The sequence below is a fragment of the Thamnophis sirtalis genome, unplaced genomic scaffold (assembly GCF_051295495.1).
Source record: "Thamnophis sirtalis isolate CommonGarterSnake01/CBP01778 unplaced genomic scaffold, rThaSir2_p1.2 scaffold_1, whole genome shotgun sequence".
In the NCBI taxonomy this organism is placed as follows: Eukaryota; Metazoa; Chordata; class Lepidosauria; order Squamata; family Natricidae; genus Thamnophis; species Thamnophis sirtalis.
This window is the reverse complement of record NW_028261381.1, coordinates 109,375,625-109,392,457: the sequence shown is the minus strand read 5'-3', so window position 1 is coordinate 109,392,457 and position 16,833 is coordinate 109,375,625. Positions and strand designations below refer to the sequence as shown.

Genomic DNA, 16,833 nt, shown 5'->3' with positions numbered 1-16,833 from the left:
AAGCTTTAAAAACATCGCTTAGTCTTTATTCTTTAGTCTTCTGCCCTTCCAGAAGAGAAAAGCAGCACGCTCCACCTTGTAGCCACGTGTCTCACTGTTTGTCTTCTCCTTCTCCCTGTCTCTCCCCAGATCCGGATGAATCAGGAAGTCCCGCCTTCAGGGTCTCGTAGTAAAATTTTCGGGCTTCACAGACAGAGTTAATGCGGTGTTTTTGGTTGCCAAATGTAACTGTAATACCAGCTGGGACTTCCCATCTATATGAAATCTGAGAGTTTCTGAGTTCTTCGGTTAAGAAAGCATACTGTCTCCTTGTTCTTAACATTTGAAATGGTATCTCCTTAAAAACAACCAAGTCGTCCCCGTCAATTCTCAACCTCTTTCCGTAGAGCCTCTGTGTTATCTCATTTCTAGATTCCCTTGTAGTAAAGTATATTATTATGTCCCTCGGAAGCTGTCGCTGTTTTGCTACCCAGGAATTCTGGCGGTAAATTCTTTGAATCTGTCAATCAAAGTTGAGTCCCGGACTTCCCACCAAGCGGCTGAAAGCCTCAAAGAATGTCTGTTTCAAATTCTCCTGTTGGTTTTCACGCAGTCCTCTAACACGTATGGCAAAGGCAGTCTTGTTATAATTTAATTTGACAAGTTCTTTTTGTGCAGATTCAATTTCCTGTTCTAACGATTGAATTTTTGATATCAAATTAAGGTTAGTTTCTTCCAAAAGTTCCAATTTGTCCTCCGTTTCAGCAATATAATCTGTCATGACTGTCATTACTCCGATCATATCCTGCTTTGCCTGAGCAATTTTAGCATCAAATTGATCAGATAAATCCGAAATCAGTTGATTAATCTCCTGTCTGAAATCATTAAGCGTTTTGAGAAGGAATTCTTGTGTTAGCAATTCTCCCGTGGAGGGTGTAGGAGACAAGGGTAGCGGCTTATTAAGAAGGCGCTTCTGTTTAGGTTTGGGAGCCATTCCAGAATAAAATTAAAAGACAAGCAATCCAGCGAGCCAAAAATCAAAGTCTGTGCTCCCCTCAGATAATCTTTTAGCAATTAGTACGGAGAAGCCTTCAGGAGGGTAGAGTCAGCTAGCTGCGTCGGATCAAACACAAAAGCTACGAGATCGCCATCTTGTGACGCAGTTAAAAAAGAAAGGGAGCCTTTTGCGAAATTGAAGCTGGTATTTTAGATAGTAATAGAGAAAGTTCCTCGGGAATGTTCCCCGCCCGGATTGGCTTTTAAATAGCTTAGCTTTGTCCTGGGGGGGGAGGCAATCTGCCTAGGCTGCAAAAAAAAGCAGCGCGGAAAACTGGCCGGAGTAAAGGCTCAGCTAATGTTGAACCTCTTCTCCATTCACAGCAAAAAAAAAGCTATGAATTACAAAGAGATCCTAACGACTGACCTTCTCCCTGCCCCTTTCTGCCAGAAAGGGGAGATATCTATAGATCTTATAAGATATACGAACCAGAGTCCTGGCAGGAGCTTTATTGAGCTCCCGACGGCGGCAGCCCCTCCCCTCGAAGCCCAGTCGCATTAGGAGTTTTTAATAAGTCAGTTCATTAAATTGGAGTTAGACATTTAGGCTCATCCTTGAGATTATGTTTCAATCCCAAGTGTCTTATTTGGAGTGAATCTGAACAAAATAAGTAGCACTTAGTTCAAAAGCAAATTGTTTCCTCAACACTGTTTTTATTTTCAAGTCCTTCCAAAGCAATATGAAATCAACCTGCAATTTTCCTCCTGCTGGCTTGGAAACATAAAGAACATGCTGAGAACCCCATGAGTCACTTAGTGCTTCTTCCTGTTGACCAACAGGTGGTCCTGAACCCTGACATTCAATCAGTGTTCTCCCCCTGAGTTGCCATAAGTCTTGGAGGAAGAAAAATGTCTTTTCCCCCATTCCACACCAAAAAGGAAATAAAATAAATAGCTACCACATGCTGCTGTGAAGGGAAGCTTTGTAAGACAGGATAATTTGTAAATCCAAGCCATCTTGTGTCACCATTGCATTGCACATAAAATTATCTAAAAGTACAGCGATACCCTGTCTATAGTACTGCGATCTAGTGCTTTCCACGTTATTGCTAACCATGTTTGCCAGATGATGATCACTTGGGAGCTAAAACTACTTCAGAATATGGCCGTAGAAGCAGTGATGGGCAAGTTTCGTGGTGCTCACATAACACTACTGCTGTGTGAACTGTCCTGGCTGCCAGTTGGCTTCTGGGTGCCATTCAAAATGTAGAGGAGTTCAGAGACAACCTTGGAAAGGGGAATACAAGCATTGTTAAATAAATATTAATTTTGCCCTAGAAATGAAGAGAAGGTGAAACTCAAGATAACTCCATCTTGCTTCTGTTTGGAATAAGAAGGGGAAAAAAGAAACTCTGACAAGTGTTCAAAGTTCTGTTATTATACCCTATAACAGGGGTGTTAAGCTCATGACCCATGGTCCAGACGTGGGGGAAAAGTCATGATACATCACATGGCAACAATGTGATGACACAAGTTTGACACCCCTGGCCTATAATATAGATTTTCAGTAGTCCTTGCATTTTCTGTCCCTTACTTGATCTACTTCGAAAGGCCAACAAGTCACCTACCTGGTCTACCTGTCTGAAGGACAATTTATGTCTCATGTTGTTCATCCTTTTTGTTCTGATAGGATTGGTTGCTTCAAGTTCCTTCAATTAAGTAATGCCATCTAGGAAAATGGAGGAGGCAGCCTCTTCTGCTGTGACACCTGCCTTTTGGAACAATATCCCCTTAGAGATCCACAAGGGTTCCACCTTGTCTGTCTTTGGGTTGGATGGATGGGCTCCAGGAGTAGTGAGGATTATGGACATGGTTTGGCTCCCTGAATGGACACTGTTTTTTATTGCTATACTCATTTTGTACTGTATAGTGATTTTAACTTGTAAAGCTGCCCAGGGCCATGTAGAACGGTACTCTTATTATTCAGTAAAAAAAAAAGGCACAAACAATACAAGAATTTCATTTTAAAATGCAGATGGCTTTGATTGAAGCAATTAGCTGTTTGCAGGTCCTTGAAGGCTGCAGGGATGAAATTGAAAAATTTTCTTTTTGTTTTCTCTTTCTTTTTGATAGGGGACCAGAGATCATACAATGCTGCTTTTAGGATTGATTAATGATTGATTGTTTGATAATTATGCCTTGAAAAGAATAGTTCAAGGATGCATAGAGCACAATTTCCCACCACTAAGAGGGCAGAGCATCAGTTCCAGTGCTGAAAAATTGTTTTGCTCCAGTTTCAAATGAAACTGGTATAAATACAAAAACAGAGCTTTTGACATGAGTTGACATCATTTGATTAGACAATTTCTGAGCCAATTTTGCACTAGCGCAAGCACTTTCGTAGAAGGATCCTTAGATAAGATGAGGAAATAAGGAGCTGTCTTTATTGTCTGTGTTCTAATCAACAGTTTCCACCATTGAGAAAGTTCTGTTGGTGTTCTATATGCTTAATGGTCTCTAATTGGAATCAGTTGGATACCACTCCCCTTTTTTTGAGTTTCAAAAAAATACTCCATTGGGCGGGGGGGGGATTTCAGTAGCTCCGGAGTCAGGAGGTCCTCTTGTGGAGTTCTTGGTGCTCTCTGAGTTTGGTTGTTTGCTTATATGTAGTATATAATTTGTCCCGACAAGTTTTGGTGGGGGTTTGGTTTCCTTGAACTTTAAAGGCAGCAAACCCCACTCTCATTCACACTGATAATGTTACCTAATTGGGTAATGAAATGTCTGCCAGCAACCAACCAACCAACCAAGAACTCCACAATTCCTAAACAATTCTTTTCTAGTGAGATCTTTTTATCTACTGATGTGTCTAAGCAGCCCTGTGGGTTTTACCGTACTTTCAGAGATTGCATTCAGCCACAAAATTTGTAGTGTGATTTTTGGATTGGTCACTCTCCCTCAACTCAATTTAACTCACAGGTTTGTTATTGTGGGGAAAAAATAAGACTATTGAGGCATACACAACTCAAGAACAAAAGGCAGAATATAAATGTAACAAATAAATGTAACAAACAAGCCATAATATAGTAGGTGATGTTTGCCTAATATAATGTGTGAACTCAGTCTTATGATTTGTAAATCATGGTTTATCACTTATTAGATCTTTGTGTTTTATTTAACGAACCATGGTTTGGACAATCATCTCTTTCTATAAACCCAGCGTTGGTAAATTTTTGCATTAATTTAAAAAAGTGTTTTATATTTTAGCTAAAACTTCAGTAATTATTTTGGGGGTATCTATTGAAAAGTGCTTCTCAGTAAAGTTTTATACAGCTGAGCAATTCAGAATTCAGGCTGAAAGTTTGATTTTGGATTGTTTTTATACTTATACACAATAACGAATCAAATAAGTAAACATTTCTTCCTTTTAGTTGGACTGCACAATATTTTTTTTAAAAAACCTTCATACTAAACCTATGGAAAATTTTCTTCAGCTGGTCTCCATTTTTTTAAAATAAATGCCTAGTCAAAAACAGTTTTGATTGCCTGCCAAGTTTCATTTGTTTTTCAGTCAAGCAATAATATGATCTAATTCAATATTTCAAGAAATTAAATAAGTGCACAGAAGGTTTTCATGTTAATGGCCAAAGCTCTCATCAAGACATCTATCTGCAAATCTCCCAACTGAGATTTGTATTCTTGTTTTTGGTATTTATTACTTATATTGCAGAGGAATTTAACTGATTCTTCTTAATGATCATGTTTTAATATAGTTAATGGACATGGATCATAATATCTGATGGATCTGTGAAAGCAGATGCCTCATTTTTTTCTAAAGCAACTTCCCTCTCGTTAGTCATTTGTGACACATCACCAACTTCCATGGCAAAATGTAAGTAACTTTCATGGTCTTTGGGGAAATAATATTTCCATGGGTGACCATGTGAAAGGGGTGTTTTCTGCCTGCCTTTTGCCTTTCCTTGAGTTATCCATCCTGCTAAGCCACAGTTTATCCTTTTTTATTGAGAATGATTATTATAATAAGGTGTTCCCAAGGAAACCCAAAAAGTTTCATGCCTCAATAAAAAAAATTAAAAGTCACTTACAATGTAGCACACAAAAATAATTTAGCTGCATAGTAGTTTAAAATAAAATTAATATAAAAGGTAACCTGGTCATAGACGGTTAATTAGTTTGCTGATGCCCAGTTGAGTAAATACATCTTACGCTTTGTTTAAAGCTAGAAGAGATGCTTGCAGAACTGATGGAGGAAGACATGAAGTGTGTTTAAGTGGACATAGGTCGGAGCCCCTATTAGGGATCACCTCAGGATGATAAGGACAACAAAGTGTCCACATGTCTTCACCCTTATTGTGGCCACTGATAGCCATTTAGTGCAGTGATGGGATTCAAAAAAATTTTATTACCGATTCTGAGGGCGTGGCTTGGTGGGCATGGCAGAGCAAAATCTCCATTCCCACTCCACTCCAGGGGAAGGTTACTGCAAAATCCCAATTCCCTCCTGATCAGCTGGGACTCAGGAGGCAGAGAATAGATGGGGGCAGGGCCAGTCAGAGGTGGAATTTACCAGTTCTCCAAGCTACTCAAAATTTCCACTACTGGTTCTCTGGAACTGGTCAGAACCTGCTGAATACCACCTCTGATTAAGTGGCTCTGTTTGGGGTAACCTGTTTCCTGTTGGATGGCTGGGTGTGGCTCAGAACATCTGTTGGGCTGCTGTGAGGAATATTCAGGCTATCTGATGGATAAAGTCATTCAGATTTGCTTTGACTTGGACTGTGATTGGGCAAGGCAGGCTGAGGTGTCTGGGGCACCAGTATCTAGCAGAATGATCAGAGTTAGAGTTGGTAACTCCTGAAAAAGTGGACAGGCTGTCAGCTCAGCCACCTCTATGCTGGATCTGGGCTTCACCTGGGTCTTAAAAGTACCCAGGAATATATCAGCCCTTCAAGGTAGACCAAACTAAGAAACCAAAGTTATGAATGTGAATAATACTTTTGTTATAAGATTACAGTAATAGAATCTCACAAGTCTCAATATACCTCCCACCCTCTCTAGCTTTTGACATGAGTTGACAAATTGTTTGATTAGACAAAGGCTAAGACGCTGAGCTTTTCGATCAGAAAGGTCAGCAGTTTGGCGGTTTGAATCCCTAGTGCCGTGTAATAGAATGAGTTCCCGTTACTTGTCCCAGCTTCTGCCAACCTGGCAGTTCGAAAGCACGTAAAAAATGTAAGTAGAAAAATAGGAACCACCTTTGGTGGGAAGGTAACAGCATTCCGTGTTCCTTCGGCGTTTAGTCATGCCGGCCACATGACCTCTTCGGCTTTGAAACTGAGATGAGTACCATCCCCTAGTGTCAGACATGACTAGCACAGATGTGTGAGGGGAACCTTTACCTTTACCTTGATTAGACAATTACTGAGAAAAATTAGGGAGGGTCAAATGCTGAAATGCTTTTTCAAATGACATTTCTGCCTCAGGCTGAAGCTTCTTTTGTCTAACTTTTGTCTTAGTTCCGGCTCTTCCTCCCGTCACTCAAGGTTACTCTTACAACCCATTATAGGAGGTGACTTGCAGTTGGATCTGAAAGAGGGGACGATGCCGTCCCCCTCAAAAGAGACTGTTCTTGGATCAACAGTTTTTTTAAAACTATTAAACAGTCTTCAACCTTTTTTTTTAGGAAAAGTTTTGAGCAATTGATTGTTCTGCAGCTGATGAGCATCATCTGAGGAAATAGATGACCTAGACCAGTGTTTCTCAACCTTGGCAACTTGAAGATGTCTGGACTTCAACTCCCAGAATTCCCCAGCCAGCGAATGCTGGCTGGAGAATTCTGGGAGTTGAAGTCCAGACGTCTTCAAGTTGCCAAGGTTGAGAAACACTGACCTAGACCCATTTCACTTGGGGTTCAGGCCAGGATTTAGTATTGAGACAGCCTTGGTTGTATGTGTTGATAATTGGTGGTAGAGCTGGGATCAAAGTGGGGCATCAATCTTTGTGTTCTTTGATCTCTCACTGGCTTTTGAGATTGCTGATGCCATTTGCTACCATCGATTGCTGCCGCCATTCACTGCGACCAATAGCTGCTGGTTGTCGCCGCCATTTGGAGTGGCGATTGGTGGAGGCGCCAAGCGGCGGTGGCAAATGGCAACCCCCGCAGCCTAGAACAGACAATCAGCAGTATTCCAGGAGGCCTATCCAACCACCAATCAACTGCTCGGCAGCGAAGACTCTAGCAATGGAGCGTTCCTTAGCAATGGCGAAGGGCAGTGTTGACAGGTGGAGGTAGCAGACATGGAGGGGCAGCAATAGCAGCGTTTACAGTCAGCCAGCCTACTTCCCATCAGTGGGGCTACAGGTGGCTGGGATCCAGCTGACCAGTGTGGGTGCAATGGAGCGGAGCCCTGATGAGCTATGGGGCTGCGATAGCATGCTGAAGCTGACTAGGCTGTTTGCTGTTTGCTGCAAGGATGCTAGCCAGATGAATACCAGATGGATGCTGGGAGGCAGTAGCAGATTTTTTTTTCCTGTTTTCTTCCTCTAAAGCTAATGTGAGTCTTGGTTCCACCACAAATGCGCGAACGACAAAAGCGCGCCTGACTAAACCGCAGTGACAAAACTGCGCCGACGAATGAGCGCTGAAGCGCGCTGACAACAGCGCGCCAACAGAAGCGCGCTGTAACATAACCCTAAACCTAACCCTAAACCTAACCCTAAACCTAACCCTAAACCTAACCCTAAACCTAACCCTAAACCTTACCTTAACTTAAATCGCGCTTCTGTTGGCACGCTGTTGTCGGCACGCTGTTGTCGGCGTGCTTTTGACATCGCGGTTTTAGCGCCGCGGTTTTGTCGGCGCGCTTTTGATGTTCGCGCTTTTGTCGGGTCACGGTGGGTCTTATGGTTCAGAGTGTCTTATAGATCAAAAAATATGGTTCTTTAAGCCAATGTCACCAAATTTCCTCCCGTTTAATGTCATTTCTCTGGCTACAATATCCCATGATCATTGATGTTAAAACTGTTTAGAAATATAGAGAGTCAACACAATAAGAAGTCTCTAATTGAAAAAAAAAGTACTATGTATTCAAGCAGCCAAGGCTGTTCTGATATTATAATCAGGCCTGAAGCCAGAATTACGTATTTAGAAAAGCTTATTTCATAAATTTTATTATGTGCAAGCCCCACTCCTTTTATCACCTTGCCCAAGGAGAGGATACTTGGGGTGATGGACATAAATTGTCCTACTGATACTAGGATTGCTATGAATGGATTGCAAAAATCCAGATGACAACTAAATGACAATTCAATTTTCTATATCTCTTTACTGTCAGTTAGTGTGGAGTTTGGAAATCTGACTTGATAAATAAAGAGCCATTAACTTCCTGTTATTGAAGAGCCCTATTTGTTAAATCTACTGTGCTAGATTTTACCATCTAGGAACAGAAAGAATGTAGGGAGGTGACACAGTTCCTAGATGGATTTATATATATATGAATGCATGTATGTATATATGCATGCATGTATGCATTTATTTATTTTTATTTTTATTTATTTATTTACTATTTGATATTGATTCATTTGATATTGATTTATGTCATTAATATTTGTTTATTTCATTAATATTTATTTATTTCTGCTGACTGCCAACAATTTGGCAGTTCGATCTTCACCAGCTCAAGGTTGACTTAGCCTTCCATCCTCCCGAGGTGGGTAAAATGAGGACCCAGATTGTTGGGGGCAATAGGCTGACTCTCTAAACTGCTTAGACAGGGATGTAAAAACACCGTGAAGTGGTATATAAATCTAAGTGCTATTGCTATAATGTAATTATAATTATGTAACTATATTTTATAATTTATTTAATATTCATAATTATATTTAGAAATAGAAAATATAGAAACAAATATTTATATTTAGGTTTTTATATTAAAATATAAAAGTCCAGTTTTGGGCAGGTACTTAAGAGTGCAGCCAATACCTCATACAGTTCTACAGCAATGTTCAGGGAATTAATTTTATATCTCAATCAAAATGCTCTTGACTTGCATTATCGCTCCACATCATTTCTGGAACAAATCCAGTGACTCAAAGGCTTCCCTTTCAGCATAAATGAAAAGCATGATCACAGCACAACTTCCAACTTGAAACCCTTCAAATCTTTATTTGTTTGTTTGTTTATTGCCCGGCCGCCTTTTGGATGGAACCACAACTGCCGGCTATCCTGATTCTCTTACATTGCACCAGAGGTGGGTTCCTACCAGTTCGCACCTATTCGGTAGAACCAGTTCATCAAATCTACCGAACCGGTTAGAAGAGGTTCCACCAGTGGACCCGGAAAGCAGGTCACACCTACAGAAGAGGTTCTAAAAATTTCTGAAACCCACCACTGGTGGGTGTGTAATGTCCCGCAGTTATCTACGCATTAATAATGATCTAATAATATTTCCTTATACATTTTAGGGACCTTTCCTTACATAATTGGTGTTTTCTTTCATACTTTTGGATTTCTAATTTCTGTTTCCGTTAGTTGGCAATTGCTAAAACCAATCCCACGTGAAAAAGTATTCAAAGCCTTCTTGATTTTAATTGTCAATTTATTTATTCCTGCACATTGTAATATTTATTCATTTACATATCTCTGTTTTTCCACTATTGTGCAAACACAATTCTAGCAGCTGCTAACATGTGTAAAATTAAAAATATATTATACTCCCTTTCAAATAGCCAACAAAATATTTCTGGTTTTAATTCCATATCTTGCTTTATGATTGCTTCTAACCACTAACTTCTGAATAGCTACTTGGACCGACCTAAGTACTAATTCATAATTTCATATCCGGTCACATGGGCAGCAAGCCACTCCTGTCCGGTCACATGGGTGGCAAGCCACTCCCACAAAGGAGGCCACACCCACAGAGTAGGTTCCAACAATTTTTGAAACCCACCACTGCATTGCACCCACATATCATAGAACAGTGTATGCTGACTGGCCTTCTCAGTGGTTTCAGTTGGTTATTTTGTCCTAAAAAGGATAAACCAGGTCTTGGAGCGGGGGTGGGGGGACGGGTAGCTTGCATAGTGAGAATGGGGTTATGTGAATCTATGGAGAGTGTTTGAATTTTATACAATTGCTTGACAAACTTTTATTTTAGGTGTTTACATTACCCTCCCCCCCTATAATTTTGAGGTCACCTACTGACCCTCTGTAGCACCACAAGACTACTTTCATGAAGCCCAGCCTGCCAATTCAGAAACGTCCGTCTCTCGTGTTATTCCAGAGCAATATGCTGGGTCAGCAAAATGGCATTGTGTGACCGTATGCCAGCACTGCAGTCTTTCTGCTTGGCCTACACATTTACTTGCTGAAGTGGCAATTCATAAGTTACGGCTGCCGATGTTTTATGCCACTCCAGGTATCTACAGCATAACACCACCCGTTTGTACCCTTCTCCCATTCGTTTCTTCAAGCTGTTTTTTTTGTGCACAATTGGGAGACAGTTCATAATTGTTTGTGTGTAGTGTCACAAAAAGGTTCAAAGCTCCAGGGCAGCTTTCGTCACCCATGGAGACAATGCTGTAATCAGTATTATTGATATCTAGCCTTTCTAAATGGCTTTGGAAATTACTGTCAGTGTTTGAGTACAAAATTTCAGGAGCATGAGGTGGCATCTAATATATTCAGCTCTGCTCTATCTTGGATCCAGGCACTGGCAGTCCAAAGGTCTATGGGCCTTTTAGAGTGGCTGAATGTTGATCAGTACCTACGGTAGTTTGTAAGTTGTTATACTATGTATGATTCTATATGTACCAGGAAATTGGATATTCAGATGTTTTTCAATCTGTGAATCCTTTAATACCAGAAAACAACCAGTTTGGATAACTAGATTAGGCTAATCCTGACCTTCAAAATTGTGCACTTCAGAATCATTGTGAGCACAATGAAGGAATTTACAGCCAATTTTACTTAGCAGGTTTGGAGAACTGGACTAAGTAACTGGAAATGAATCTTCACTGAACTGCAATTTTTCTTAACTTGGCTCCAAAGAAAGCACAATTGTGGCTATAAACACAGTGTGATTATATTAACACAGTAACTTGGGTTTCCAAATTATTCTCATGGATTGTTTGGTAGGCTGCTAGCAATAGTGCAATGAAATATGGATTATAATCCCAGTGGAACTCTCTTTATTTAGAGGTATTTGTTTTTGATTTGCTGACATTTACAAGCCATTAACATGGAATAAGGTGGAAGCTTGACAAGGCCAGATGGCTATATTCACAGCAGTTTTGGAAATGAAATGATTGATTTATCAAAATAACACTCCTAGCTATCTTAGGGTAGCCTAGTTAATCTGAATGCTGGCTTTGTCTACCCAAAAAACATGAGAGAATGAAGCAGTGGTGGGTTGCAGGCAGTGAGCCCCGGTACGGGCGTACTGGTGGCTGCCCAGAGCACCGGATACCATTCTGGTATGGTGGTCTGGACGGCCCACCCGCCCGCCCGTCGTCCTTACCTGTCTTTAAACTCTTCAGCGCTTCCATGCACAGTGCGTACAGCGCCTGCGTGATGCTCAACCGAGCCACTGGAGTGTTGCGGAGGCTCGCGGAGGCATCACTGGAGGGTAAGACCCATGCGCATGCTGCATGTGTGTGCATGCGCACTGTGTGAGTTCATGTGGATGACGCCGGGCCCCATTGCAACTGGTACGGAACACACCTCTGGAATGAAGCCATTGGTTCCATTTGTTGATGATTTCATTTCTTAGCTTTTGGGGGAGGCTCTATCGAGCCCTTTATTATTTTATTATATTAAACCTTTCTAACCAAACAGGAACGACTGTTCAGTGGAAGCTATTCATGAACAGAACCAATGGATTCCATTGCATTGTCACTAACAAGCAGGGCCAGGCATGGTTAATTTAGTTGTGAAATAATCAGAAAACCCCAGGTTTGGGAATTAGGCTGGGAGGTTGAAAAGGGGACACAGGCAAATTACTTCCATGATGCTTTCATAGCAATTCCAAGAAACTACATAGATGAATCTAAGTGATCACAAAGTGTTAAATTTAATTAAAGGGAGTCTTTACAATTCAGTCCGAAAAGCTGATGTTATATATGAACCGATGTATAATGATTGGAGTTACACATTGCACTAACACATGGTTTGCTTAACCAAAGGCCGTTGAGTTGGCCACAATTGGGTGGGTTACCATGACACTAAGCCCTAAATTACAAATCACAATAGCATGTTGCACAAACATTAGCTACTATACATTTCATTTGAAGAACAGAGAAGATAGCTGAGATTATAATAATTAGCGGCAGTGATTGTCAGCTCTTACAGAAATGTAAACATGGCTTGTCATTTCTGCTCAGGTTTTCGTATGAATTTCCTGTAGTCAGTAACATCTGTTTCCATTTGAACAAAGAGTGTGAAAGAGTCATACTGTTCTGGACTCCGAATAAATGTATGGGAATTTTTCTTTTCTTTTCACAAAAGGCAGTTTGTACTGTGTTTGTTGGATTTTGTTTGACACTTTCACTATTCTTCTGCTACAGTAGCTTGTTTATCCAGCCTGGATTTCTATCAACATTTAAAGGTTATTGTCTTGGTGAAGAGGAAAACGATATGGAAAGAACAGCTGTACCCAAGTTTGGACTAGTTTAAGACAATACCTGAAACTGCTTCTCTGTATGGTAAATAGTAGGAGCAGTTATGTTCCACATTATAGAAAAAAATTAAATTTGAAATAAATAAAATTGAAATAAAGGCATCGCTGTAAGGAAAATGGTTTTGTAAGGGTTTATCTTGTTTTAAATTTCAATTAATTAATTATTTTAAAAGTGTTTATATAGTTGCCCATTTTGTAACCAACTGTGTCAGCCTCCCAATCAAAAGCCTTTAACAATATCACAACTTTTATTTGGTTTGGATTCCATCTGTCTGCACAAAGGGCACTCAAGGGACTAACAGTAAAAGATAAACAAAAAGAAACAACATGAAAATAGATTACATTGCTACCCTGTTTCCCTGAAAATAAGACCTGCCCGGATAATAAGCCCAATTGGGCTTTTGAGTGCATGCGCTAAAATAAGTCCTCCCCTAAAATATTGCAACACAGCAGCAGCCATGAGATGATCATGTTCACCACCTCCTGCACCTCAAAAATAATAAGACCTCCCCGAAAATAAGGCCAAGTGCTTATTTTGAGGGTCAAAAGAAAATAAGACCCTGTCTTATTTTTGGGAAAGCAAGGTTTAACAAGGAAAGAGGAACAAGAAAGGTCTGGCTTTTTCTAAAAGCCCAAAAGATGGGCATTCAGTACAGCTCCTGAGGGGGCATATTTGGTAACCTTAAACAGTTTAGAAGAAACATTAGCATGTTGCAATCCCATACTAGGGGAATACTAACTTTCAAATATTTGCAGTAGTAACATTAATAAAGTTAAGATTTTTTTAAAAAAGCATGGACCTTTGAAAGTGTGGAGAGAATTTTAACACGTCATTAATGATCCAAAATGTTATATTAAAGCAACAACTTTATTAAGTTCTGTGCAATTGTATAAAACAATGTATAGCCTCTTGAATTTCCAATAATGATTTATGATACAGGTTTATTCATAAATCAAAACAAAGAGAACAGGAAAAAATTGGATAGATTTTTGCAGTGGATTAGAATATAAATTACTCCTTAGATACCAACATGGGATAAGCTTCTGATAAGAATTCTCCACAAATTGCAGGGAAGAAAAACAGGAGAATAAATTTTGATCCTCCATTTCTGGAAATACAAAATCCAGCAGTTAAAGTCAACATTATTTCCTTCATTAACAAGATAAATATAACCTCTGCTCAATAGAAAACAAAAGAGATCTTATTTGCTAAAAAATTATTAACAAAACTGGAGATAATGAAAGATCTTGTATTAAATAAAAATAATAATTTGAAGACAAATGAGATCGGGCTCTCTAGCAGCGACTTTTAAAACATGACTAAATTTTTAATGTCATTTATGTCTACATATTTCACACATACTCACATCAATCAGTGGATGTATCCAATGTTATAATATAAAATATGGCTTAAGTACTGAACAAAAGTAATCCTTCCACATCAGATATGTATCCTGAGGAAGAACATGCGAAATGAGAATCAGATATACATTTATTGTGAAATAAAATATTTATGAAGGAAGGTTTTGAAATATAGCTACCCCAAACAGGATTCCAGAAGACACATTCTTTCTTGATTTCACCAGTTTGTTGAGTCTTTGCCTGATGTAATATTGTCTAGATTTGGTTCAATAAGAATTGAGTTTATGTTATTTTTTAGTTTGTCATGGGCCAGGCATTGTCGTCCTTGACATTCATGCCATTCTCAGATCTGGCTCTTTAGAGTTATTCAATTACTATTAACAGAACTAGGACAATCAGATTTTATCTAGGAACTTACATCTGATAGCTGTCATAACTCCGTTCATTTCTGCCCCTCAAGCAAGGAGAGACTCCTGTAATTCCCAAACAGAAATTAGTTGACAGGAGCTTAGGCACCATTTTTGGCTGAGACCAACAGAAACTCTCTTTAGGCATTTGGGCAAGATTTTGTTTAAATTCTGCTCAAGAAAAGCAAGACTGAATTTGGAAAAGAGCCAAACAAAATGCTGGGCATTCTAAAAATGGCATTTCTACTGTATCTTTGTTAAATGGCTTTTAGTTTTTAACTAATATTATGTGTTGTACTCTAAAAAGGTTTAATTTAAAATAGTCTAAAATATGATTAGGGACTTCTAAACAAATTTTCACCTAGTTGAGAAATGTGAAAGTATTGAGACCCAGACATTTTAGTTAAAGGTCTCTAGTAAAGCTTGCTAGGATGAGTTGATGAAATACCAGCAAAGCTATTTAAATACTTGTAAAATAATGCAGTGAAAGTACTACTTGTAGTCTTCAAACAGATACAGACAACATAGCAGGACTGGAAGAGATCAATTTATATTCTAATGCAGATGCCTCCAACCTTTTGAGCACCAGGGACCAGTTCCATGGAGAGAGGTTTTTTTCATGGCCTGGAGGTGGCCTGGTTTCATGTGCTGCGTGCATCCCACAGAGGGGGGCTTCACTTGTTTGTGGGGTCCAGTTTCTGGCATGCTGTGGACTGGTGCCAGTTTATGGACTGGGGATTGGGGATCTCTCTTCTAATACAAAAAAGTACTAAAGCAATTTACCAATCCTAAAGAATACAATGTTTATAACTGGTTGCATAGCAACCGTTCAGAATTATGACAGGAAACATCCCCCCCCCCCAATCCAAGTGTCTGTGGAGATTATCAGTCATCCAGGTCATGGTTGGCCTAAAAGTGCTTTTCCAAAAGGCAACTGGACTTTCTTGCTTCCCCCCCGCCCCATCCCTTGAAAATGTTTCATTTCTCATTCAAGAAGCTTGTTGGATGAGAAGGGAAACATTTTTGAGGAAAAAAGCAAGAAAGTTCAGTTGCCTTTTAGAAAAACACTTTTGGGACACCCCACCCTCAAGCAACTTGTTGCTTGGTTCTGAAAGTACAATGTTAGTCTTCCCCCTATGGTTATCTGACTGTATTTTGGGCACTCAGAAACCAGCCCATATTAGGCCCATTTGCAGCACACCAGTGGTGGGTTGCAGGCAGTACGGGCATACCGACCCTGCCCAGAGCACCGGGTACCGCTCCGGTATAGTGCTCCAGAGGGCCCGCCTGCGCTCCTTATCTGTGTTTAAAGTCTTTGGTGCTTCTGCACATGGCACGTATAGTGCCTGCGCGACGCTCCGCCGAGCAGCTGGAGCGTCGGGGAGGCATCGCTGGACGGCAAGACAAATGCACGCGTGCTGCACATGTACATGTGGACGATGGCGGGCCCATTCTAACCGTACCGGTTGGAATGGGATCAGGAACCCACCACTGCAGCACACCATGGTAATGTGACAATGGTTTTTTTTTAAAAATCCCCCCTGAAGTACAGAAAAGAAAAATAGAAAAGAAAAAAGAATTTAAAAAAGAAATATATTAAAAAATGATTCCTGCTTTCACCCACAAGAATAAGCAATTTTAGTAATCACCTTATCTTAAACTAAAACAAATTATCTCTTTTTCTTGTACTACTTCTCTTTTATCTATAAACAAATCCTTAAAGTCTCCTCATTTCAGTCAATTCATAGGTTCTAAAAGCAGAAAAGCAGTTAACAACTTATATTTATGATAGTTGCAGAGTCCTGGGGTCATGTGATCAGCTTTTGCAACCTTCTGACAAGCAAAGTCAATGCAGAATTCAGATTCACTTAAGCATGTTATTAACTTAACCAAGGCAATTTATTCGCTTAACAACTGTGACAAGTAAAGTCATAAAATGGGGCAAACTCACTTAACAAATGTTTCACTTAGCAACATAAATTTTGGGCTCAATTATGGTTGAAACTATCTTTACCTCCATTTAAATCATTCTAGGGAATACATTCACTTTTATCAGAAAGATTCTATCAAACAATGACAATTTTTCCTGGTGGCAATAATAATGACTGGGTTCACACAACATACAATGCCAAGGCATGATTTGACTTTGGTTCATTGTAATGTATTAATCCAGCCACTGCACACCTAGTCAACTGTACTTTATTTAATAACTATAATTAAACCATTTATAGTTTAACATGATAGTTTAACACGGTATGTAAGCTAAACCTGCATATTAAAGAGTTCAGATTCCATTTTCTGCTTCATGTTTTCTAACCAGAGTTCTCTTGATGAAAGAAATAAACAAAATAGTCATTACAGTGTATTAGGTGGCGGACAAGAGTCTCATTAAA

The 16,833-nt window shown here is 39.7% G+C and overlaps 1 protein-coding gene across 1 annotated transcript in view; it reads left to right on the top strand.

The window, feature by feature from the left end:
- The window catches only part of SLC8A3 (solute carrier family 8 member A3), a 222,515-nt gene that overhangs the window by 12,190 nt on the left and 193,492 nt on the right, over positions 1 to 16,833 (top strand). The window lies entirely within an intron of this gene.